Source organism: Musa acuminata, unplaced genomic scaffold, assembly GCF_036884655.1.
Source record: "Musa acuminata AAA Group cultivar baxijiao unplaced genomic scaffold, Cavendish_Baxijiao_AAA HiC_scaffold_1136, whole genome shotgun sequence".
NCBI classification, from domain to species: domain Eukaryota; kingdom Viridiplantae; phylum Streptophyta; class Magnoliopsida; order Zingiberales; family Musaceae; genus Musa; species Musa acuminata.
In genome coordinates this window covers 6,622,501-6,630,000 of record NW_027021348.1, presented here as the reverse complement: position 1 = coordinate 6,630,000, position 7,500 = coordinate 6,622,501, and positions in this window count along the sequence as shown.

Sequence of the window (7,500 nt, the reverse complement as noted above, 5' to 3'; positions counted from 1 at the left end):
AAGCCCGCGCAATATCGGCATTTCGATGCCACTCCTTTGCGAAATGGTAGGCTGATGGACTACTCCCAGTATAACCAATTGCCATAGTGTGCGGAGTCGACGGTTGTTGTCCTGTGATAATTTCGAAGGGGCTCTTGTTGGATGCAGAGCTCCGCTGCAAGTTGTAGGAGAATTGGGCGATGTCCAACAGCTTCACCCAATCTCGTTGATTGGCACTCACGTAGTGCCGGAGATACTGCTCTAAGAGCGAATTTATTCTTTCAGTTTGACCATCCGTCTGGGGGTGGAGGCTTGTAGAGAAGTATAACTTTGACCCCAACAATTTGAATAGCTCGGTCCAGAATCGTCCCAGGAACCGAGCGTCTCGATCACTAACAATATTGTGTGGGACTCCCCAATACTTCACTACACCCTTCATCATCAGTCTGGCCGCCTCTTCAGCTGAACAGTGTAGGGGAGCAGCAATGAAAGTTGCATACTTTGAAAACCGATCGACCACCACAAGTATCGATCCAAGTCCCCCTACAGGCGGCAAGCTAGATATGAAGTCTAAGGAAATGCTCTCCCATGGCCTTTCTGGTACAGGCAACGGCTCCAAAAGTCCCACCGGCTTCCGTTGCTCCACCTTGTCTTGTTGGCAAGTAAGGCATGTTCGAACATACTCCTCCACATCAATCCCCATCTTTGGCCAATAGAAGGCCCTCTCCACGAGAGCCAATGTTCTGTGAATGCCGGGATGTCCAGCCCAAAGGGAATCGTGACACTCTTTCAAGAGTTCACGCCTTAAATTGTCCACTCGGGGAACATAAACTCTATTCCCTTTTGTGTAAACAAGTCCCTCCTGGACCCAAAATCGTCGTGCCTTGCCTTCTTTGATGAGCTGCATCAGGATAACTGCCTGGGGATCACTATACAGTCCATCTCTGATTCGAGAAAGGAAGTTGGAATGTAACTGACTTGTTTGGCCTCTGCCCTCCAGTTGTGCAGCATTCACGCACTCCACCTTCCGACTCAGCGCATCGGCCACGACATTCGCCTTCCCGGGCTTGTATTCCATTGCCATATCAAATTCAGCCAGGAAGTCCTGCCACCGTGCTTGCTTTGGGGAGAGCTTCTTCTGAGTTTGGAAATAACTCAGGGCGATGTTGTCTGTCCTCAGCACAAATCGCGACCCGAGGAGGTAGTGTCGCCAAACTCGTAGGCAGTGGATCACCGCTGTCATCTCCTTCTCATGCACTGGATACCGCCTCTCGGTCTCGTTGAGTTTGCGGCTCTCGTAGGCCACCGGATGACCTTCTTGCATGAGTACTCCACCAATAGCAAAGTCCGAAGCATCGGTATGGACTTCAAAGGGCTCTCCATAGTTTGGCAATTTGAGCACTGGTTCTTCCAGAACAGCAGCCTTCAGATCTTGTAATGCTATCTCACATTTGTCAGACCACTTCCAAGGCTGCTCCTTCTTCAGCAACTCCGTCAGTGGGGTTGCCCGCTTCGAATATCCTGAAATGAAGCGTCGATAGTAGTTGACGAATCCAAGGAAGGATCTCAACTCTGGCACCTTCTTTGGTGTTCGCCATTCCGTAACTGCTTGCACCTTCGACTTGTCCATCCGAATGGAGCCACCACCGATTCGATGCCCTAAGAATAGGATCTCAGTTTGAGCAAAGTAGCATTTCTCCCTTTTTACGAACAAAGTGTTCTCCCTGAGAACCTTGAAAATCGTCCGAAGGTGCTTGACGTGCTCCTCGAGCGTTTGGCTGTAGACGACGATATCGTCCAAGTAGACGACCACGAACTTATCCAAATACTCCTTGAATAGTTGGTTCATGAGAGTACAGAATGTGGCCGGAGCGTTGGTTAAGCCGAAAGGCATCACCAAGAACTCAAACGCTCCATACCTGGTCACACAGGTAGTCTTCGCTTCGTCGCCTTCAGCAATGCGCACCTGCCAATACCCCGACCGAAGGTCGAGTTTTGAGAAATACTTGGCCTTGCCCAGTTGGTCGAACAAGTCCGCGATGAGCGGGATGGGATACTTGTTCTTCACCGTTACTTTGTTGAGGGCTCGATAGTCGACGCATAATCGGAGGCTCCCATCTTGTTTCTTCTGGAAGAGAACTGGAGCTCCGAAAGGTGCTTTTGAGCTGCGGATGAGACCACCGCTTAGCAGTTCACCTAACTGCTTCCTGAGTTCGGCCAACTCTGGCGGGGGCATGCGGTAGGGTGGTCTCGCTGGAGGCTTCACTCCTGGCTCCAGCTCGATACTGTGATCCACGCCTCTGCGTGGTGGGAGAGTCTTCGGCAACTCGGGTGGCATAACGTCTTCGAACTCCTTCAAGACATTCGCCACTACAGCAGGTTCTTGAATGGCCTCTTCGTTGAGTGGCTCTAGCTTCATAGCAGCCACGAATGTCAGTTCGCCCTTTCGCACCCCTTTCTTCAATTGTAAGGCCGAAATGTGTTGGGGCTCCTTGGTTCCTCTCCGAGAGACGGGAACCACGCAGGGGTCATCGCCTCCCATCATACATAGGGAGTTTAAGAACGGCATCGGCACCAACTTCGCCGCATGCATAAACTCCATTCCAAGAATCACTTGGAAGTCGTCCAGTGGCACGGCCATCATGTTGGTGTTACCGCTCCAAGTCCCGATTTTGATAGGAACACCCTTCGCCAACCCGGAGATTCGCCTGGCCTCCGAGTTCACCGCCTTCATTCGGCTTGGGCTCTTCTCCAATGTCAACCCAAGTCGCTGTGCTTCGCGATCGGCTATGAAGTTGTGGGTAGCGCCCGTGTCCACCATTGCACGGGTCGTTTGGCCATTTAGCTTAATGTCCACATACATTAGTTCGCTGCTTCCTGCTTTTTGTGCCTTCGTCTTCGTGTTCTCCCCCACTTGACCCCGCATAGCGTTCAACAGACGCATTGCTCCCATTCGGGGTCCTTGCGACTCCTCCTCGTCGCTGCTGGATTCTGAGCTGCTCGAACTAAGAGCAACAGCTTTGCCCTTGTCCGATCGGGGAGGGTGGATGGAAGCTGTCAAAGCGTTGAGTGCCTGCTTCTGTGGGCACTCCCTTACCATGTGCGGTCCTCCGCACAAGAAGCATCCTCCAGGTTTTGAGGCCTTGCCTTTTGGGTTCGGCCCTTTGTGGGAGCTCTTCTTCTTCTGTTCGCCCCCGAGATCTTTCCCTCGAGAATGTTTTGGAGGGCGATTGCTTGAAGATTGTTTCCTTCTCGCTGGGTCTTCAGAGGAAACGAAGTCGGTGAGCCTTTCTGCAGCTGCAATTGCCCCGACCACGTCGGTAACATTCCTTCGATTCAGCTCTTGCTGAGCCCATGGTTTCAGACCATCAAGGAAGCTGAACAACTTGTCCTTCTCGGACATGTCCTGTATGTCCAGCATCAGTGCAGAAAACTGCTTTACATAGTCTCAGATGGTGGTACTTTGGCGGAGTTGTCTCAACTTCCTTCTTGCGACGAACTCTGTGTTCTCCGGTAGGAACTGAGTTCTCAACTCCCGCTTCAAGTCTTCCCATGTGTCGACTCGACACCGACCTTGTTGGATCTCCTCCCAACGAGTTCGCCACCAAAGTTTCGCATCTCCATTCAGATACATTGTTGCTATTGAAACTTTGGTATCTTCAGAATCGGGCCTCGTAGCTCGGAAGTATTGCTCCATGTCGAACAGAAAGTTCTCGAGCTCCTTGGCATCTCTGGCCCCTCCGTATCCATGGGGCTCAGGTGCCCTCAAGTTTTGTGGCGGTGCAACGCGGGTGTTGCCTCCTCCCGCATTTAGCATTCTTGTGAGCATAGCCACCTTCGCCGTGAGTTCCGCCACAACGTCTTGCAAGTGCTGCACGGAGTCCTTGGTGTCATCGGACAGTCGGTCGACTAGGGCCTCGACCTTGTCGATCCTGGACTCCGCTTCCTCTTGCGAGCTCTCTACCCCAACAAGTCTTTGTTGGCCATGGTAGAGTTCCTCCATGCTCGCTTCCAGAACATCTAGGCGGGTTTCCGCCGTCGTGAGTCTCTCCTTATGACTCTTTTTTCCTGTTAGCGCACCAGATTGCGCTTCCTCCGCTCGCGGAGAGTTGCCAACTTCTCGCTCATCCTGTTCGCTGCCGCGATCCTCGTGAGCGGCTCCAACAGCATGAGAGCGAGTGTGCACATGCAGCCCACCTGCGGCTGCTTGGGGCAAGGTTCCGGCTTGCCCCGTCTTGCTTGATTCGCCACGATGCTTTGCCATGGCGAAGTTGCGAAGTTCGTTCGCTGTTCGATCGAAGAGCTTGCCCGCTCTGATACCACAATGTCACGACCTTAGCTGGAATTGCCTAAGGCGTGAGGCACCCTTGCGGCCGAAGACGCGAACTTAGCTTGCGTTGCCTAAGTCGCGGGTCACCCTCGTTGCAAAGACGCGAACTTAGCTTGCGTTGCCTAAGTCGCGCTTTGACCTTGCGATCTTGCTCCGCAAGGATCAGCCACTTTGTAACCTCTCGCAGGTCCCGAAGGACCTGTAAAAGAGAAAGAAAGTTAGATCGAAAGAACGAGCAACGGACAAGTCCCGAAGTCTCGCGAAATGGGAAGCTTTACAAGCAAATCGTCGAACACCTTGTGTGCACAAGAGAAAAGAGGGAGAGGGAGGAAAACAAGGCTTCCAAGGATGAACGAACAGCTGCAAGCCCACAAACAGCCGCTCACCTGGTCCCGGACGCAACACCAAGTTCCCGTAAAGGTCACGTGCGAACTTGCGAAAGAGTGTTCAACGCCCGGTATATAACCGAAGCCCCATCCAGCCATGTGCCACCCGGGGGGTTCCTAGGGTCTGAGCTGGCTGACATTTTGGTGAGCGGAGGCAGCACTCCGCTCACCTCCCGCGGCACGCGAAAACGGCTCCGTTTTGGGCTGTTTTGGGGCTGTTTTGCTCGGTTTGGTGAACGGTCGCTTTGCAACGCTGCAGCTTGTTCGAACTTACATATTTACAAGCAAAATGACCCAAAACCATAAGAAAACATGCTGTCAAGCAGCTGTACATGCGGGTGCGAGCGACGAACGGTTCGTTGAACGGAGTTGTTGCGGGTGCGCGACGACCGTTCGTGACAGCGCGGTGACCGTCTTGAGCGGAGCAAAATGTCAGCCATCTCAGCATCCTGGAACCCCCCGGGTGGCACAGGGCTGGATGGGGCTTTCGTATAGCAGGGACGGTGCTGCCTCTCGCTTCGCTCGCTGTCCGCCGCTCGCCGCTCGCTCGCGCAGCCAAAAATGGCCAGTTTTGTCCCGTTTTTGGGCCGTTTTGGCCTGTTTTTGGGCTGTTCTTGCGTCGCGCGGTGACCGTCGTGAGCGGAGCAAAATGTCAGCCATCTCAGCACCCTGGAACCCCCCGGGTGGCACAGGGCTGGATGGGGCTTTCGTATAGCAGGGATGGTGCTGCCTCTCGCTTCGCTCGTTGTCCGCCGCTCGCCGCTCGCCGCTCGCTCGCGCAGCCAAAAATGGCCAGTTTTGGCCCGTTTTTGGGCCGTTTTGGCCAGTTTTTGGGCTGTTCTTGCGTCGCGCGGTGACCGTCGTGAGCGGAGCAAAATGTCAGCCATCTCAGCACCCTGGAACCCCCCGGGTGGCACAGGGCTGGATGGGGCTTTCGTATAGCAGGGACGGTGCTGCCTCTCGCTTCGCTCGCTGTCCGCCGCTCGCCGCTCGCTCGCGCAGCCAAAAATGGCCAGTTTTGGCCCGTTTTGGCCAGTTTTTGGCCTGTTTTTGCGTTGCGCGGTGACCATCTTGAGCGGAGCAAAATGTCAGCCATCTCAGCACCCTGGAACCCCCCGGGTGGCACAGGGCTGGATTGGGCTTTCGTATAGCAGGGACGGTGATGCCTCTCGCTTCGCTCGCTGTCCGCCGCTCGCTGCTCGCTCGCGCAGCCAAAAATGGCCAGTTTTGGCCCGTTTTTGGGCCGTTTTGGCCTGTTTTTGGGCTGTTCTTGCGTCGCGCGGTGACCGTCGTGAGCGGAGCAAAATGTCAGCCATCTCAGCACCCTGGAACCCCCCGGGTGGCACAGGGCTGGATGGGGCTTTCGTATAGCAGGGACGGTGATGCCTCTCGCTTCGCTCGCTGTCCGCCGCTCGCTGCTCGCTCGCGCAGCCAAAAATGGCCAGTTTTGGCCCGTTTTTGGGCCGTTTTGGCCTGTTTTTGGGCTGTTCTTGCGTCGCGCGGTGACCGTCGTGAGCGGAGCAAAATGTCAGCCATCTCAGCACCCTGGAACCCCCCGGGTGGCACAGGGCTGGATGGGGCTTTCGTATAGCAGGGACGGTGCTGCCTCTCGCTTCGCTTGCTGTCCGCCGCTCGCCGCTCGCTCGCGCAGCCAAAAATGGCCAGTTTTGGCCCGTTTTTGGGCCGTTATGGCCAGTTTTTGGGCTGTTCTTGCGTCGCGCGGTGACCGTCGTGAGCGGAGCAAAATGTCAGCCATCTCAGCACCCTGGAACCCCCCGGGTGGCACAGGGCTGGATGGGGCTTTCGTATAGCAGGGACGGTGCTGCCTCTCGCTTCGCTCGCTGTCCGCCGCTCGCCGCTCGCTCGCGCAGCCAAAAATGGCCAGTTTTGGCCCGTTTTGGCCAGTTTTTGGCCTGTTTTTGGCCTGTTCTTGCGTCGCGCGGTGACCGTCGTGAGCGGAGCAAAATGTCAGCCATCTCAGCACCCTGGAACCCCCCGGGTGGCACAGGGCTGGATGGGGCTTTCGTATAGCAGGGACGGTGCTGCCTCTCGCTTCGCTCGCTGTTCGCCGCTCGCCGCTCGCTCGCGCAGCCAAAAATGGCCAGTTTTGGCCCGTTTTGGCCAGTTTTTGGCCTGTTTTTGCGTTGCGCGGTGACCATCTTGAGCGGAGCAAAATGTCAGCCATCTCAGCACCCTGGAACCCCCCGGGTGGCACAGGGCTGGATGGGGCTTTCGTATAGCAGGGACGGTGATGCCTCTAGCTTCGCTTGCTGTCCGCCGCTCGCCGCTCGCTCGCGCAGCCAAAAATGGCCAGTTTTGGCCCGTTTTTGGGCCGTTTTGGCCAGTTTTTGGCCTGTTCTTGCGTTGCGCGGTGACCGTCGTGAGCGGAGCAAAATGACAGCCATCTCAGCACCCTGGAACCCCCCGGGTGGCACAGGGCTGGATGGGGCTTTCGTATAGCAGGGACGGTGCTGCCTCTCGCTTCGCTCGCTGTCCGCCGCTCGCCGCTCGCTCGCGCAGCCAAAAATGGCCAGTTTTGGCCCGTTTTTGGGCCGTTTTGGCCAGTTTTTGGCCTGTTCTTGCGTTGCACGGTGACCGTCGTGAGCGGAGCAAAATGACAGCCATCTCAGCACCCTGGAACCCCCCGGGTGGCACAGGGCTGGATGGGGCTTTCGTATAGCAGGGACGGTGCTGCCTCTCGCTTCGCTCGCTGTCCGCCGCTCGCCGCTCGCTCGCGCAGCCAAAAATGGCCAGTTTTGGCCCGTTTTTGGGCCGGTTTGGCCAGTTTTTGGCCTGTTCTTGCGT